The following is a 19,886-nucleotide window of genomic DNA, read 5'->3' as shown; positions in this document are numbered from 1 at the left end:
ACCTCAGGTGTTGTGCTTTAACCTCTGCATGAAATGCTCTTGTCTTCCTTCCCCTATGCGTCAAGTTCCTCAGGTCTCAGTTCCCCAGGAAAGCTCTGCCAGGCTTCAGAAAAGATCAACTTTTCTTATCTCATCACATCACTCATCAGGGCCTTCCTGGACTAGAAAGTCACTAAATCCCCATGGCTACCACCACCCACATCTTGGACAGGAAGCGAAATGTGTAAAAAACACTTAACATGGTGCTTAGTATGTCTTTTTTTTTTTAATTAGAGGATAATTTCTTTACGATGTTGTGTTGGTTTCTGCCATACAACAGTGTGAATCAGCCATAGGTCTACACATGTCCCCTCCCTCTTGGTCTTCCCTCCTACCTTCCCACCCAATCTCACCTCTCTAGGTCATCACAGAGCTCTGGGCTGAGCTCCCTGTATTATACAACAACTTCACCGTAGCCATCTATTTCACATGTGGTAATGTACACATTTCAATGCTACACTCTCCAGTCATCCCACCCTCTCCTTCCCCTGCTGTATCTACAAGTCTATTCTCTATGTCTGTGTCTCTATTTCTGCCCTGAAAATAGGTTCATCAGTGCTTGGCATGTTTTAAGAACTAAAAATCCCACAAGCTACCTCCCCAACACTGACCTTAACACACACAACTGTAAACTCTATTTGGGCAGAGGCCATGTCTGATTTCCCCAACACCCACCAGAGTAGCTAATTCACCGCCATCCATTGTTGAGTCAAATTTACTCATCTTACGATTATATTATTGAGCTTACATTCAGTGAATGAATAGATGAAGAGTCCCTGGCTGAGATTTAAATATCTTTAAAGTAAAACAAGATATTGATTTAAGGATGATCATGAAGTTCAATATCTAGCACAGGTCTGATATATTCTGGGTCTTTAAAAATGTTTGATTAGAAAATACATGATTGAATTAGCAAACTTTTTGTCTTTGACATTGGCACACAAACTGTTACACCCTGACAATGCGATCCTAATGGCAAAAACGAAGGCTTACTTTGTCATGGACCCTATCTGTCTTGTACTTTTCACAAAACAATTTAGATAGAATCAAAGGCAGTATGTTTTTTTGTGTTTGAAGATGATATAATGCTGAAGGTGTGTGGGAGAAGTTAATAGAGTAAGTGCCAGAAAAATGATTCACAATGATCTGCAAAGATGATGCAAAATGATTACATAAAACCAAAAAAATAAGGGCTTCATTTAAATGACCATTGTCTTCATTTTGATGTCAATCCTTTTGTTGTTGTTCACAGTCATGAAATTAAAAGACGCTTGCTCCTTGGAAGGAAGGTTATGACCAACCTAGATAGCATATTCAAAAGCAGAGACATTACTTTGCCAATAAAGGTCCGTCTAGTCAAGGCTATGGTTTTTCCTGTGGTCGTGTATGGATGTGAGAGTTGGACTATAAAGAAAGCTGAGCGCTGAAGAATTGATGCTTTTGAACTGTGGTGTTAGAGAAGACTCTTGAGAGTCCCTTGGACTGCAAGGAGATCCAACCAGTCCATTCTGAAGGAGATCAGCCCTGGGATTTCTTTGGAAGGAATGATGCTAAAGCTGAAACTCCAGTACTTTGGCCACCTCACGCGAAGAGCTGACTCATTGGAAAAGACTCTGATGCTGGGAGGGACTGGGGGCAGGTGGAGAAGGGGACGACAGAGGATGAGATGGCTGGATGGCATCACTGACTCAATGGACATGAGTCTGAGTGAACTCCGGGAGTTGGTGATGGACAGGGAGGCCTGGCGTGCTGCGATTCATGGGGTCGCAAAGAGTCGGACACTACTGAGCGACTGATCTGATCTGATCTGGTCTGATACCTCTCTATCTCTCTAGTTTCATATAAATGTGTATATGTGTAAGAGACAAGCATGTACACACTTATGTTTTTTAGAGAATAGGGATAACTCAGCAAATACTGTTGTATAATCTATTTTTTCCAGTTAACACCACATCATTAAACATTCTTCTGAAATATCATTTTCCAATACCACAGCAGGCATTCTATAATTTATTTAACCATTACAAGATTGCTTTCAGTTTTGTTATTTTGGACATTGTTGCCATGAACACTCTTACAACTAAGTGCCCAAACCATTAATTCTTTAAGAAAATTCCTAAAATGTGATTGCTGACATATATATTGCAAACTTGCCTTTCAAAAAATTCGTATCAATTTATTTTCCCATCAGCGGTGCATACGGGTCCTTATTTTTCTCCTTGGCCAAAATCCTTCATTTCATTTTTTGTTAATCTTTGCCCGTGTATAAGTCACAGCTGGTATCTCAATTGTTTTAACTTACTTTTCATATGTCATGTGAGATTGAATTATTTCTTGCATTTTATCAGCTGTTTGTATGCCCTCTCACAAAATGAAATTTGAAAAATATAAAGTTCTACATTTGTTTCTCCAAGACTTAATAATATAATCATAAAATGGGGAAACTTGGCTTGACAGCAGATTGCATGAAAAGGAAAATGAAAAAAAATGCAAGGGGAATGTGAGAGTTGTCTTCAAATATTTGAACCATTAGGATATAGAAAAGGAATCATGTTTAGTTTATATTTTTCCAAAAGGAAAAAGGAGGGCAAGTAGATGGGAAGTTCAGGTCGGCAGACTTGAGCTCATCTTAAGAGAGAACTTTTCAACTGTCTCAACTATCCAAAGATGGGAATGATTGTTCCACATAGTAGGATCCCACCACTAAAGGAGCTTAAGAGTATAAATAGTCAGTCACCAGGAAGTTGTAGTAATTAGGGTTTTCTGTACTGGGTTAACTAGTTGGCTCTGAGTATCTCTTTAAACTCAATGATTCTTTGCTTCTGTGAACATAGGTTGATAGTAATTTCTTTAAAATAAATATATTACTATCTGCTTATTTAATATCAACTGCCAAGTAAATAGGAGAAGGCAATGGCACCCTACTCCAGTACTCTTGCCTGGAAAATCCCATGGACGAGGAGCGTGGTAGGCTGCAGTCCATGGGGTCGCTAGGAGTCGGACACGACTGAGTGACTTCACTTTGACTTTTCACTTTCATGCATTGGAGGAGGAAATGGCAACCCACTCCAGTGTTCTTGCCTGGAGAATTCCAGGAACGGGGGAGCCTGGTGGGCTGCCATCTATGGGGTCGCACAGAGTCGGACACGACTGAAGCGACTTAGCAGCAGCAGCAGCAGCAACCATGTAAATAGTAATTAAAATATCTTTTAAAAGACCATTTTTATATCATCTAATGAAGAGAATATGGCAGTTTGGGTTTTGAGTTTTTTGGGTTTTTTTTTCAGTTCAGTTCAGTCACTCAGTCACGTCCGACTCTGCGACCCCATGAATCGCAGCACGCCAGGCCTCCCTGTCCATCACCAATTCCCGGAGTTCACTCAGACTCATGTCCATCGAGTCAGTCATCCAGCCATCTCATCCTCTGTTGTCCCCTTCTCCTCCTTCCCCCAATCCTTATCTAAATACATAAACTCAAATTTCTTTAGATTTTCATCTCCTTAAATTTGAATATGTTTATATTATATTATAAACAAGATTACTGGGGGTGTTAAACTTTAAAATAACGCATTTTTAGAAGCATAAACAGTTTAGTAATAGAATACCAGAAATTAAAAGAACTGTCTAGCTAACAAATATGCTAGAATTGGGGAGAACTTCATTGGTATTTAATTTAAGTAACATATATCCTTAAAAGGAATAAAACTATTTCTCATTACACTAATCTATAGATTTTTCACTGAATTAGATGTGTCCCTAATAGAGAGCTCAACATTTCTAGTTATGGAAGGCTGGTTATACAGGCAATAAGATCAAAATCATAAAACATTGCCATCTTTTATTTAATACATTTCCTGTCCTTTCTGCTTTTGGTTCACCTGGTAAAGTAACACCAGTGTCTTCCAATCATCTTCAAGTTCTAAACAAAGAAGACACAGAGCAGATCTTATGCCAACCCAGAGGAGTATAATCACTCCACTACGGCACCCTCTTGGCTGCATTCACCTGTAGAAATCAACCTTCAAATTTGGTTTATATGAGCAGGCATCACGTTGCAGAGCACAGGGATTCTGAATCAATTAGTCAGATCTAAAGCTTTAATTCATCATAATACGGTAATAAGCTAGACATGCTGTGGTATGCATTAACGCCCCGACTCTCTCCAATATTCCACTATGGGTTTTTTGTGTTTTTTTTCTTTAAGCCCAGTTTGTTAGGCGATACCAGCCTACGTTGTGTTATATGATCTTGCTGATACTGCAGATAAAATATAGCTGCTATTTATTTTGGTAATTTAATATGGTACAAAGACTTTGAGAAAATTATGCTGTTCACATGCTATTTCAGGGTAACAGTGACCCACCCTGATCCAGAGAAATCAAGTTAAACTGGGCCCAATGTTTTCCATTTTGTTTAACCCCCAAAAAGCTGAAAACACTAACTAGGTCAGGAAAGAAAGCCCACTGACTGCAATGTAAAAGCAAGCCCCACTCTAGCGTCGGTGCAGTCTCTATATTTTTGTCAAGTCATTTATGGTTTTCCAACTCCCGTTTCCAGTTTAGGGAACTAATAGCTTCTTTTAAAAATACTGTCTTTCTAAAATTATGTGGGGTGGGGGAGAGGAGGTGGGGGAGACTTATCTGACCTCCTTCATTTGTCTTATAATGGAAGCGCACCCATCCACTATCAAGAAATTCCAGGTGACGTAAAAATCTAGATGCAGCCAGCAAAAGTTTTCTGCCTTGTCTAGCAGAGTCAATCTAATAAACATAACTAAGTGTTCAGGAGTAAAAAGTGATAAAGAGCTAGGCAAGCAAATCTATCTGAAGTTCTCCCCAAAGGCTGTACTTTCTCACATTTATGCTCTGGAAATGCTATTCTCTTTGCCAGGAATGTCAGTCAAAATCTTTTGGGAGCGAGTTGGGAAGTTCTACTGGTTCTTATCTATGTAAAGAAAAGGGAGGTCATATTATAATCCCCTGGAGAATTTCCCAAATCCACATGCCTTTTTCCTCTATACTGTCTGCCCATCCCTATGGGAACGCTTTATAAAGTACCAAGTAATTACTGACTAGCTTGATGTTTTACACATTTGATGGAAAGACAGGTAAATGAAATGCTAAATATTTTCAGTCACTCAAACTAACTTGTTGCTTCTTTCTTTTTTTCCATCCACTCTCTTTTCTGGTATTTTTGAAGGAATGTTCTGTGTGTCAGGGCCTCTACTGAGAATTGGAAATGGAGAAATAAATCAGACTTCATTTCTGTGGATCTTATGAAGATCTAGTTAGAGAAACAAAAACATACATAAAGAATTCATTTAGTGAGGAAATATATAGATACAGTGTTTCACTGGCATGGCTTCATTATGACTGGAGGGGAATGTACTGGAAAAATCAAGACTCAAACAGGAGGGGTGAAAGCTTGGATATGGACTTCTGTTACTGTCTTTTGATTGGTGTACTTAACACTAAATTTGTAGACCTTCTCAGAGTCCCTCCAGTGCTTCCTTCTTCTTTCTTAGTGTCCCAGCTGCACCATGAGGCCCCTCCTCTTCCTAACTTGATTGTGTTACCACTTTATAGAGCATGAGATCTTGCTTCCTGAGAGGTTACAAGGAGGCAGATGTTAGAGCCTAGAATTTCATGAAAATTAACTCCCCAGAGGTTGAATCTTGACCAATGGAAACAAGAGACCAGAGGAAACTCAACACATAATTTCTCTCTTCCTTCTTCTCTCTATAGACTACTCTTAGGTACAGTTCTTTTTGCAAATCCAACAGAAATGGCTTCCCAAGGAGGTTAGTGATCATACTTGTTGAATAATCTTGTTGTTGTTCAGTCATTCAGTTGTATCTGACCCCATGGACTGCAGGATGCCTGGCTTCCCTGTCCTTCGCCATCTCCTGGAGCTTGCTGGAACTCATGTCCATTGAGTCAGTCATGCCATCCAACTATCTCATCCTCTGTCATCCCCTTCTCCTCCTATCTTCAATCTTTTCCAGCATCAGGGTCTTTTCTGATGAGTTGGCTCTTTGAATCAAGTGGTCAAGTATTGGAACTTCACTTTCATCATCAGTCCTACTAAAGAATATTCAGGATTGATTTCCTTTAGGATTGACTTGTTTAATCTCCTTGCAGTCCAAGGGACCCTCAAGAGTCTTCTCCAATGCCACAGTTCAAAAGCATCAATTCTTCGACGTTCAGCCTTCTTTATGGTCCAACTCTCCCATCCATACATGTCTACTGGAAAATCCATAGCTTTGACTATATGGACCTTTGTCAGCAAAGTTATGTATCTTTGCAACTTATAGGGGAGCAGTGGCCAATGAAGTAACCCATCACATCACATAATTTCTCAACTTTCTCTGTCTCGGGTGCCTTTTCACTATAATCCCACTGTCCTTGGTTCTCCAAACCATTGTTATCTTCCTTTCTCCTCAACTTTTTGCCAATGTGTGCACAGTCTATATGACTTTTCAAATTATTTCCTTTGGAAATGCTTAATAATTCAACCTTTTGTTTGAAGTTTTATGTATGCATACTTAAACCTTTATTCAGCATTTTTGTTAACACCTGTCTACAGTTTTCCAATAGGAAAGCTAATTAGTTGGAAAGATAAATTTTCTCAACTTGGAGCAAGTACCAGTGGTTCAAAGACAACACATGTTCAAAGAAAATAAAGTATTCAAATACAACCACGCCCATCCCACCAGAATATCTGCTCCAAGAGGAATATTTGACAAATTCACCACTCTATCCCCCAAACCGAGAACACTTCCAGCACAACATCTGTCAAATGAGAAAAATAAGTAAATAAAGATACAGAGCCTTATTTAAAATTCATGCAAACATATTCAGGATCAAGATCATGTCTCAGTCCTAAGCAACCCTTAAATGTGTAGTGTAAACCCTACACCTCTAAGAAGACATTTTTGGGCCCCAATCATCCCTAAGTCACCCTCCACCCTTTGAATTCCCCAAAAGTTTTATTTGCTTATCTCTTACGACATTTATCACTTTCTACTTGGAAGCATACTTAGATTTGTACTTACGTCTTTCAGCTCTAGTTCATCTTCTCATTTTTTGGTACACACATCCAAAATTTTGTGTTGTTGAACAGGAAGTTTGTGTGTGTGTGTGGATTATGGGTCATGAAACCAATTCAAACTATTACCTTTGGAAATACCATAATTATCCCAATCAAAATAATGTGGATGGAGAACAGGAAATTAATCCTGATAATACCCTGTCTAAGCAACCAAATGTATTTTTCCTCATCTGCTCAGCAACAGTTTACTAAGTCATGAAATCCAACCTAGAGGTTTGAAGGGGGAAAAATTGCAACCATATCACATTTGCCCAGAGTAAGTGCCATAGGCATTCATCTGCTGATCTATCTTCCACCATGCACATACTTAAGACAAATTGCATTATTATTATTACTTATTAAAGGAAAACCCAGGATCTCCCCCACATACCTTTCTTCTGGTTGACCCCAAATTTGCTTTGAGTCCATTTCCCTAACACTCACTCTGATTTTCCTCTAAACTTCTGGATCATAATTCAGCCAGATCATTAGTAATTTTCTTTCCTTATTGCATGATTTCTGTCTGCCTCTGGGTGGCTTTATTTTAATTAGAAAAAAAAACAGAATGGAAAAGTTTCAGTTGTAAATACACAGAGCTTCTGTTGGCAAATACGAGTTTGGCAGAAGAAAGGTCCACGGTCAGCCTAGCTGCACTTTATTGGCTCAAAAACAAGAACAATTTTGAAGGAAATTAGTATAGTTTTTTAAAAGTGACAATTTTCTCCATCAGGTAGATTACTATTTCCTGTTATTTTATGATACTGATATTTCACTTATACATTTTCTCCAGCTCCCATAAAATTTTCCATCTGGACTTTTCTAATTCCTTTGTAAGCCTCTGGATTCAGTTTCTCCTTGTCTTTCTTCCTCTCTTTCTCACTCTCTTTCTTGTCTTTTCTTTCTTCTTTTTTTTTTTTTAAATTGTGAGTCTCCAGCAAACTTTATCAGATAGCAGGAAACATAAGTTTACATCTTAGCTAATGAGCTTATCCACTCACAGAAAGTTACCCATATAGTTCTGGAGGGGAGGAGGTGTGGGTAGAAATCAGACTCAGCTACTAAAATTACCTTGCCTGAAACCTTAGCTCATGTCTTGAATGGCTTACAACTAAAATCCTTGAAAATTAAGACTCAGGGATTCCGGTTGATAGACATTTTTCCACACAGGAGATGAAAGAATAGGTACAGCCAGAGTTTCTTTCAAAGGGGAGGAATAGCAATTGGCTGTGGACTGTAGGAAAAGAAAAATAAAGCAAATATTCTTTAAAAGCTTAAATAGTATCAAGCAGATCTCTTTTCCCCTCCACTTTCCCAATGGAATGATAAACTCTTCCCAGGCAGAGGAAAAGACAGACAGAACAAAGGCTGAAGCATCACGTGAATAAAGTTGCAGACTGATTACAACTCCTGCAAGAGATTTTATTACTGATGGAACAAAATGGGAAATGTTTCTTTCCTTATGGACATTGCTTCCTGTTTCTGGAAAACAGTGTGTTTGTCTCTTTCATTCCCCCAACATGGCAGGTCAGTTGATTTCCCCTTGGTCGTCTTTGTTTATTGACCATGCAATGGTTTTACTTTTCCCACACTGGACAGATCTTTGTCCTTCATCCTATCCCTGGTGGCCTCATTCCAGTATTTTTTCCATGACTTCTGGAATTTTACTAGCATCCCAGGGATATTTGTTTAAAGAAAAATATGGGAATGATAATGACCATGTTTACTGGAACTTTTAAGTAGAAAAGCTAAGAATGATACTGAATTCTAAAAGGTAGAGTGCTTCCTCTGTCCAAATGAAGGACAGGATGAACAGACTATTGACGGTGTAATCACCTCCAGGATCTGCAGGGAGCTCAGTGCACAGAGAGCACACGAAGAGGGCTCTTGAGACAGTGGGATAGGAACATAAGTGATGCCCAAGACCCTCTCCCAGGGGAAGATGCTGTGGCATTAACAACCAGTAACATTGCCCTCTTGCTCCTTAGTGTTCTGGAGTTTAATTCCAGGGTGAGAATTCAGGATCTCTGCTTCATTCTATGGGCAAAGATAACACAAAGCTTAGGCAATTCTCTAAATAATTCATATCAAAGAAAAACTATATTGGAAACAAAACCTTCATTGTATTTCCAATCAAATATATTGATTGCTCATCTATCCAAATCAAATTCAAAATATTGCCTAGCATCTAAAAGACTTGTGTCATATTCATGCAGTGAATGAATAAATCGCAGACTCCCAATTCCCTATTTTGCCTAATCAATAGCACCTCAGGACTGGAATTGAAATATGCTATATTGAACATTTTATGTATCGCCCCCAAATACTTTACATAAAGGTACCCAAATTGCCAGCCATTTTATGACTCAGGGCCTACTTTTATGCCATTGTATTCTTGCAAAAGCAAAACCACTTCTTGAAATTATGGTGCTTGCCAAGAAATCTCCCAGTTTTGGGTTGCAAAAACTATCAAAATTGAATTTTTTTCTGGGGACTGAAATTATCTCTTGGAGAAAAATTTCAGATGGGAGTTGTCTGCAGAACAATTTACTAAAAGTGGACCATAAGCATCATGTTAAAAATAGTATTTAGGGAAACAGCATATTCATCTATTAAAATTCCAATAATTACTTATTCATTAACTGAAATTAACATTTCATCATTCCTCTGATTAGTGGTTATATTTGGAGTCTGACTTTTTCCCCATCTTTTCTTTCCCCCATTTACATTGTATTTATTTTTGTCTGCACTAGGATTTTTTTGCTGTATCAGGGCTTTAGAGGCATATAGGCTTAGGAATTGTGGTACCCGGGCTTAGTTGCTCTGCAGCATGTGGGATCTTACTGGACCAGGGACTGAACCCATGTCTGCTTCACTGACTATGTCAAAGCCTTTGACTGTGTGGATCACAATAAACTGTGGAAAATTCTGAAAGAGACGGGAATACCAGACCACCTGGCCTGCCTCTTGAGAAATTTGTATGCAGGTCAGAAAGCAACAGTTAGAACTGGACATGGAACAACAGACTGGTTCCAAATAAGAAAAGGAGTATGTCAAGACTGTATATTGTCACCCTGCTTATTTAATTTATATGCAGAGTTCAGTTCAGTCGCTCAGTCATGTCCGACTCTTTGCAACCCCATGAATTGCAGCATGCCAGGCCTCCCTGTCCATCACCAACTCCTGGAGTTCACTCAGACTCACGTCCATCGAGTCGGTGATGCCATCCAGCCATCTCATCCTCTGTCATCCCCTTCTCCTCCTGCCCCCAATCCCTCCCAGCATCAGCGTCTTTTCCAATGAGGCAACTCTTTGCATGAGGTGGCCAAAGTACTAGAGTTTCAGCTTTAGCATCATTCCTTCCAAAGAAATCCCAGGGCTGGTCTACTTCAGAATGGACTGGTTGTATCTCCTTGCAGTCCAAGGGACTCTCAAGAGTCTTCTCCAACACCACAGTTCAAAAGCATCAATTCTTCAGTGCTCAGCTTTCTTCACCATCCAACTCTCACATCCACACGTGACCACTGGAAAAACCATATGCAGAGTACATCATAAGAAATGTGGGGCTGGATGAAGCACAAGCTGGAATCAATATTGCTGGGAGAAATATCAATAACCTCAGATATGCAGATGACATCATCCTTATAGCAGAAAGTGAAGAACTAAAGAGCCTTTTGATGAAACTGAAAGAAGAGAGTGAAAAAGTTGGCTTAAAGCTCAACATTCAGAAAACTAGGATCATGGCATCTGGTCCCACCACTTCATGGAAAATAGATGGGGAAACAGTGGAAACAGTGTCAGACTTTATATTTTTGGGCTCCAAAATCATTACAGATGGTGATTGCAGCCATGAAATTAAAAGCCGCTTACTCCTTGGAAGGAAAGTTATAACCAATGTAGACAGCATATTAAAAAGCAGAGACTACTTTGTCAACAAAGGTCCATCTAGTCAAGGCTATGGTTTTTCCAGTAGTCATGTATGGATGTGAGAGTTGGACTATAAAGAAAGTTGAGCGCCAAAGAATTGATGCTTGTGAACTGTGGTGTTGGAGAAGACTCTTGAGAGTCCCTTGGACTGCAAGGAGATCCAACAAGTCCATCCTAAAGGAAATAAGTCCTGGGTGTTCATTGGAAGGACTGATGTTGAAGCTGAAACTCTAATACTTGGGCCACCTGATGCGAAGAGCTGACTCATTTGAAAAGACCCTGATGTTGGGAAAGATTGAGGGCAGGAGGAGAAGGGGACGACAGAGGATGAGATGGTTAGATGGCATCACTGGACTCAATGGACATGAGTTTGGGTAAATTCTGGGAGTTGGTGATGGACAGGGAGGCCTGGTGTGCTGCATTTCATGGGGTCACAAAAAGTTGGACACGACTGAGCAACTGAACTGAACTGAACACCTGCATTGGCCAGGAAAACTCTCTTTTCCTCATTTAGAAGTTAAATATTCTTCTGGCTTTTCAGTGTAAAAATGACATATATAAGTAAATTCAGCAGATTCACAAGGAACACCGGCCAGTTTTATTTCTTGTGTTCCCTTCTAAGATGCTGAGTCACATCTGTTCTCCCTAATGCGTTCAGGAATTCTTATCCATACATCTCCCTTATTGCTCTAATTTTTCAACCTTTCACCTCCAAATGAGGCATAAAGAGGAAAATGTTTTTTCCTCTCTTTTCTTCCAAATTTTCAAAGTAACACATTTGCTGATACTGAGATGAGATAAATCCAACCACCAAGGAAACAATGAGGGCAAAGTCCAGGAGGAAAAAGAGTAGAAAATGTCCTGTAGACTGATTTTCTAACTTAATTGAGTCATCTGAGGGATTTAGCTGGCTAAATAATTCTTATGTTCCATCCCTGGTTTGGGAAGATCCCCTGGAGAAGGAAATGGCAACCCACTCCAGTATTCTTGCCTGAGAAATCCCATGGACAGAGGAGCCCGGCAGGCTACAGTCCATGGGGTCACAAAGAGTTGGACATGACTTAGCAACTAAACAGCAACAACAACAAATATATAACATAAAATTGACTATCTTAACCATTTTTAAAGTTCAACAGTTTGCAAGCATAATCACATTGTCATACAATAGATGTCCAGATTATACCCGTTAACCAACTTCCTTTCTGCTACCCCTGTCAGTCATCTTTCTGGCTTCTGTTTTAAAGACTTTAACTTCTTTACATACCTCTTGTAAGTGAAATCATACAGTATTTTCCACTGTGGCTTGCTTATTTCACTTAGCATAAGTGAATCCTCAAGATTCATTCATGTTACAGCATATGTCAGAATCATCTTCCTTTTCAGGCTAATATTCCATTGTATATATTATCCAATTGTATTTGTCCATTCGTCCATTGGGAAGCTGCATGCTTTTTTACTGACAGATTTTTGCAAAGATGCTTTCTAATCTGTTGTTACCACACTGGCAAATTGTGAACATGGTAATAATTCCTTCCCCTGAAATAAATGATATTTCTATATCAGAAAAGGAAAATGGGAAATGATGGCTTATACTGCATTTCCCATAAGTGAGCTTACCTGACCCAATCACTATATAAGTATTTTGACTTTTAAAAATTTAGATGTCCAAATGATTATATTCTGTCACCCTTCTGACTTGACTAAAAAGTCAAGTCAAACCTAAAGCTTTATTTGGAGGTCAAACTCAAGGTCCACACTTCTAGAAATTCAGGCTGTAATACTACAGAGTCAGTTTTTGGATGTCAAACCTTAAGGAAAATCTATCTTTTGTCAGTATATTAACTCAGCCTTGGCCCACTCCTACAGTGCTCAGAGTATTCTCTTACAAATATACCTATTTGTAGCAGCTAATATGCCTAAGAAAAGGGGGAATTTCTTTCCTTTCCATGAGGAATCTCTTACCCCAGGTACATCGTAAATGTGATACGGGGCCTGGGGGTGGGAAGATTACTCATCTGGATTTAATACTTAGAGGATTATCAGATAAAATGCACAATACTCAGCTAAATTTGCATTTTAGGAAATCTAGGAAGAATGTTCTAGTGTAAGTATGATCTGTGCAACATTTCAGTTCAGTTCAGTTCAGTTGCTCAGTCATGTCCAACTCTTTGCAACCCCATGAATTGCAGTACGCCAGGCCTCCCTGTCCATCACCATCTCCGGGAGTTCACTCAGACTCACGTCCATCGAGTCAGTGATGCCATCCACCCATCTCATCTTCTGTCGTCCCCTTCTCCTCCTGCCCCCAATCCCCCCCAGCATCAGAGTTTTTTCCAAAGAGTCAACTCTTTGCATAAAGTGGCCAAAGTACTGGAGTTTCAGCTTTAGCATCATTCCTTCCAAAGAAATCCCAGGGCTGATCTCCTTCAGAATGGACTGGTTGGATCTCCTTGCAGTCCAAGGGACTCTCAAGAGTCTTCTCCAACACCACAGTTCAAAAGCATCAGTTCTTCCATGCTCAGCTTTCTTCACAGTCCAACTCTCACATCCATACCTGACCACTGAAAAAACCATAGTCTTGACTAGACGGACCTTTGTTGGCAAAGTAATGCCTCTGCTTTTCAATATGCTATCTAGGTTGGTCATAACTTTCCTTCCAAGGAGTAAGCGTCTTTTAATTTCATGGCTGCAGTCACCATCTGTAGTGATTTGGGAGCCCAAAAAAATAAAGTCTGACACTGTTTCCACTGTTTCCCCATCTATTTCCCACGAAGTGATGGGACCAGAGGCCACGATCTTCGTTTTCTGAATGTTGAGCTTTAAGCCAACTTTTTCACTCTCCACTTTCACTTTCATCAAGAGGCTTTTTAGTTCCTCTTCACTTTCTGCCATAAGTGTGGTGTCATCTGCATATCTGAGGTTATTGATATTTCTCCTGGCAATCTTGATTCCAGCTTGTGCTTCTTCCAGCCCAGCGTTTCTCATGATGTACCCTGCATATAAGTTAAATAAGCAGGGTGATAATATACAGCCTTGATGTACTCCTTTTACTATTTGGAACCAGTCTGTTGTTCCATGTCCAGTTCTAACTGTTGCTTCCTGACCTGCATACAAATTTCTCAAGAGGCAGGTCAGGTGGTCTGGTATTCCCATCTCTTTCAGAATTTTCCACAGTTTATTGTGATCCACACAGTCAAAGGCTTTAGCAGTCAGTAAAGCAGAAATAGATGTTTTTCTGGAACTCTCTTGCTTTTTCCATGATCCAGCGGATGTTGGCAATTTGATCTCTGGTTCCTCTGCCTTTTCTAAAAGCAGCTTGAACATCTGGAAGTTCACGGTTCACGTATTGCTGAAGCCTGGCTTGGAGAATTTTGAGCATTACTTTAGTAATGTGTGAGATGAGTGCAATTGTGTGGTAGTTTGAGTATTCTTTGGCATTGCCTTTCTTTGGGATTGGAATGAAAACTGACCTTTTCTGGTCCTGTGGCCACTGCTGAGTTTTCCAAATTTGCTGGCACATTGAGTGCAGCGCTTTCACAGCATCATCTTTCAGGATCTGAAATAGCTCAACTGGAATTCCATCACCTCCACTAGCTTTGTTCATAGTAATGCTTTCTAAGGCCCACTTGATTTCACATTCCAGGATGTCTGGCTCTAGGTGAGTGATCAAACCATCGTGATTATCTTGGTCGTGAAGATCTTTTTTGTACAGTTCTTCTGTGTATTCCTACCACCTCTTCTTAACATCTACTGCTTCTGTTAGGTCCATCCTCATTTGGTTACTTGAAATTCATATTTAACTGAGCATCCTCTATTTTTATTTGCTCCTCAGTGATTCCCACCCTCATCTGTAGGAACTTGAACTTTGAGCGGCATAATAGAGGAGACAATCAAATAAAGTGTAGGAGCACTAGGGGGCGCTGCAAGAAACAGAGCAGGATGGCTGTTGGAGTTGGATGAGGTCCGTAATCCTTGGTTGGAAGAGGGCCTCTCCTCCCAGCCACACTGTAAAGGGCAGTGCAGCACTGAGGACCACGTGAGGACAGGCGTGACACGGGCAGAATCACCCTCAGAGCCACACCGGCCAACCCCCCACAGGGACAGGGCCAGCCAAGCGGGCCAGGCCACTGGCGACTGGAAGGCCCCCTGGCCACCAGCCAGAGCTACAGAAGCAACGGCTATGGCTACCAGCACTTGCTGAGACGTTGTCCTCAGCAACCACAATGAAAGAATTTCACTAACTTCCAAGAAAGGACATCTGAGCCTCCCAGGTATTCTGCCAAAGAGGGGAGAGTGGATATTTGGGAGCTAAAGTTCTAACAATTCGGGTAGTGGGAGCTTGTTTCTGAACCTCTTTTTAATCCTATTGCCTTGGCCCCTTTACTGACCACCCCCACCCCCTGCCACACACACACACACACACACGCACGCACACATACATGAGTGTGTGAGAAGTAGAGTGAGGTTCTCAAAAGTCAAAGCTAACCAGGCTTCTTAGGAGCAGAAAATATTTCATCCATGTCCCCCCACCAACTTCCAAAAGTAGCTAATGACATGGACTGCACTGACCTTCTCGACTTACCGTCCACTATGGAACTTCCACAGACTCAGACACTTCACTGCATTCCCCAGCCTTCCAGGCATAAAGGGAAACCCTTCAAAGTTAAAGAGACATGAGTGATTAAAAAAAAATAATAATAAAACCAGTCAGTGCCAAAAACTATAGTACAGATAAGTCTTAATAAACGCCATAGAATCAGTTCGGAGCTTCATGTCCTATGTTGGAGGCACTTCCCTTTCTGAGTCCTTAAGAGAAATATGGGAATTGCGGGTAACAGTCTTAAAGTCAATCACCTCTTTGCATCCTTTCTCGGGGTTCAATCTTCACTCACACTCTCTATTCCAGAAGCTTGACAGCTTGGAAACCAGGTACTGAAGGTTTGAGAAGTCACCCACCCCCTACACATACCTTCTTTAAAAAATACGAATTCCATTTAAAGTCAGAGTGAAACATTTCTACAAGCTCTGAACACTTACCTGTTCTGGGTCTCTTATCAGAGAAAGAAAATATGAAAATAATCATCAGCTTGCCCAGTGATATGAGTCACCTGCTGGTTTTACCCAACAGAGGAGAAATACTGGCAGGCTATTTTGAAGAAAGTTGCTCACAACACATGACTTAACTTTATTCTTCTTGGGAACAAAACCAGAAAGAGTGAATTAAATTGGGACTTAAAATGTTTTTGGAAGCATAATTCAGGTCTCTACTGAGAGGATCTAGATTGTATGGTAACAGAGCAGAACACCGTTGACCTGGAACCTTTAAAGTCACCTCTCTACAATATAAATGCCCATGTGATATGCTTAGAAGATTCTGGCAACCATCTCTTAGACTGGTCAGCCTGTATGCCCAATATTGCCAATGTTAATTAAGATGTCTATGAAGATCCATGAGGAGGCAGAAAGCAAATTCACAAATATACTGCTGCTGCTGCTGCTGCTACTAAGTCACTTCAATCGTATCTGACTCTGTGCGACCCCATAGGCAGCCCACCAGGCCCCGCCGTCCCTGGGATTCTCCAGGCAAGAACACTGGAATGGGTTGCCATTTCCTCCTCCACAAATATACTACATTGTTGGTAATTTGCAACTTTAATCAAAAGCACCACCAGAGCACAGACCTGTATAAAGCATGATGCTCCTGGAAAAGCAAGCCAGAGTTTACTGCCAGCATGCTAGGAATGGGGCTCCTATCTTTGCACAGTGCTTTATTGATTACAAAACAGTTTTGTATATATTTTCTCCATTGATTCTTAGAATATTTGTGTGATGTGGATGCTATGGTTCATATTTTGTGTTTAAAGAAAGCTTATCTTCCTCTCCAGGCTCATTTTCCACATTTCTCTTAACCCGTCCCCAGTCTCCCCAGACCCCCAGCAGCCTTCCTCACAATCTGTGTTCCCAGCAAACTGAAATTTTCTGAATGTCTTGATAGCAGCCCCTCCCATCCCCTCAGCTAATAAAATCAAATTCCTTCTTTGCAAAACACATTTTCTCCAAACATTTGCTTAATCTTTAAAATCTCAGCTTAAAGCATGACAAGGCTTTATCCAACCCTGTAGGGCTCCTGTACATCCCCTAAAGCAGCTCTGAATGCACTTGACTGTAACTACATGTTTCATGGTCTGTCTTCTCCACCCAGCTGCCAATTCCGTGAAAGCAGATCTCACGCCCAGTGCCGAAAACACTGCCTGAGGTACGTGCCTAAAATATTTGTTCCATGAACAAATGAAGTGACTTCCCCAGGATCAGGGGGAGGTGAAGGCCAGCCCTGAACTCGCATCCAGTCTCTAATTTGTGTGCAAGGGCCAGTTGTTCATGTAATTGGACTGATTTATGTGTTTTCAAGATGAAAGAGAACAGTCATTCGGTCAGAGGATGTTCTGAATAACTAGGAGTACAAGCAGAACTCTCAGTAAATATTAATCAACCCAATGTTAAAATTCATTCCACAGATCTTGGCTACATTGCCAAACTATTCACAGTCTACTAAAGTCAGGCTATAGACCTTATGGAAATTGGAGCTCCATCATGAAAAACACATCATGTTATTTACTTATTAGCATCTCAAAGGAAGCAACTTTACTAGTAAAGGAGAACAAAGTTGGCATATCACGTAATTTAAATATTAACCATTTTTTGTTGTTGTTTAGTTGCTAAGTCATGTCCGACTCTTTTGTGACCGCATAGACTGTAACCTGCCTGGTTTCTCCGTCCATGGGATTTTCCAGGCAAGAATACTGGAGTGTGCTGTCATTTCTTTCTTCAGGGGATTTTCCAGACCCAGGGATTGAACCCACATCTCCTGCATTGGCAGGTAGTTTCTTTACCAATGAGCCACCAGGGAATCCCTAAATATTAAACATCAGTTCAGTTCACTTCAGTCACTCGGTCGTGTCCGACTCTTTGTGACCCCATGGACTGCAGCACACCAGGACACCCTGTCCATCACCAACTCCTGGAGCTTGCTCAAACTCATGTCCAACGAGTACATGATGCTATCCAGCCATCTCATCTCGGTCATCGCCTTCCCCTCCTGCCTTCAGTCTTTCCCAGCATCAGGGTCTTTTCCACTGAGTTGGTTCTTTGCATCATGTGGCCAAAGTATTGGAGCTTTAGCTTCAGCATCAGTCCTTCTGATGAATATTCAAGATTGATTTCCTTTAGGATTGACTGGTTTGATCTTGCAGTCCAAGGGACTCTCAAAAGTCTTCTCCAACACCACAGTTCAAAAGCATCAGTTCCTCAGGGCTCAACTTTCTTCATGGTCCAATCCTTACATCTGTACATGACTATTGGAAAAACCATAGCTTTGACTAGCTTGACTTTTGTCGGCAAAGTAATGTCTCTGCTTTTTAATATGCTGTCTAGGTTGGTCATAGCTTTTCTTCCAAAGAGCAAGCATCTTTTAATTTCATGGCTGCAGTCACCATCTGCAGCGATTTTGGAGCCTAAGAAAAGAAAGTCCCTTGGACTGCAAGGAGATCCAACCAGTCCATTCTGAAGGAGATCAGCCCTGGGATTTCTTTGGAAGGAATGATGCTAAAGCTGAAACTCTAGTACTTTGGCCACCTCATGTGAAGAGTTGACTCATTGGAAAAGACTCTGATGCTGGGAGGGATTGGGGGCAGGAGGAGAAGGGGACGACAGGGGATGAGATGGGTGGATGGCATCACTGACTCGATGGACGTGAGTCTGAGTGAACTCCCGGAGTTGGTGATGGACAGGGAGACTTGGCGTGCTGCGATTCATGGGGTCGCAAAGAGTCGGACATGACTGAGCCACTGAACTGAACTGAACTGAAGAAAAGAAAGTCTGTCACTGTTTCTATTGTTTCCCCATCTATTTGCCATAAAGTGCAGGGACTGGATGCCATGATCTTAGTTTTTTGAATGTTGAGTTTTAAGCCAGATTTTTCACTCTCCTCTTTCATGTTCATGAAGAAGCTCTTTAATTCCTCTTCAGATTCTGCCATAGGGTGGTGTCATCTGCATATCTGAGGTTATTGATATTTCTCCTGGCAATCTTGATTCCAGCTTGTGCTTCATCCAGCCCAGCGTTTCTCATGATGTACTCTGCATATAAGTTAAATAAGCAGGGTGACAATATACAGCCTTAACATACTCCTTTCCCAATTTGGACCCAGTCTGTTGTTCCATGTCCAGTTCTAACTGTTGCTTCTTGACCTGTATAGAGATTTCTCAGGAGGCAGGTAGGGTAGTCTGGTATTCCCATTGCTTGAAGAATTTTCCACAGTTTTTTGTGATCCACACAGTCAAAGGCTTTGACATAGTCAATAAAGCAGAAGTAGATGTTTTTCTGGAACTCTCTTGCTTTTTCTATGATCTAGTGGATGTTGACAATTTGATCTCTGGTTCCTCTGCCTTTTCTAAATCCAGCTTGAACATCTGGAAGTTCATGGTTCACATGAACTCCAACATACTGTTAAAGCCTGGCTTGGAGAATTTTGAGCATTACTTTGCTAGCATGTGAGATGAGTGCAATTGTGTGGTAGTTAGAACATTTTGGGGGATTGCCTTTCTTTGGGATTGAAATGAAAACACCTTTTCCAGTCCTATGGACACTGCCAAGTTTTCCAAATTTGCTGGCATATTGAGTGCAGAACGTTAACAGCATCATCTTTTAGGACTTGAAATAGCTCAGTTGGAATTCCATCACTTCATAATATGCTTCAAAAAGTGTCAGACTGGAACTCTACCATCATCTTCCTCAATCCAGCAACTTGAATTTTAAATGCAAAGATGATATGGTTG

The sequence above is a fragment of the Bos indicus x Bos taurus genome, chromosome 16, assembly GCF_003369695.1.
Source record: "Bos indicus x Bos taurus breed Angus x Brahman F1 hybrid chromosome 16, Bos_hybrid_MaternalHap_v2.0, whole genome shotgun sequence".
NCBI lineage: Eukaryota > Metazoa > Chordata > Mammalia > Artiodactyla > Bovidae > Bos > Bos indicus x Bos taurus.
The sequence above is the reverse complement of the archived record's forward strand: the minus strand, read 5'-3'. Positions refer to the sequence as shown.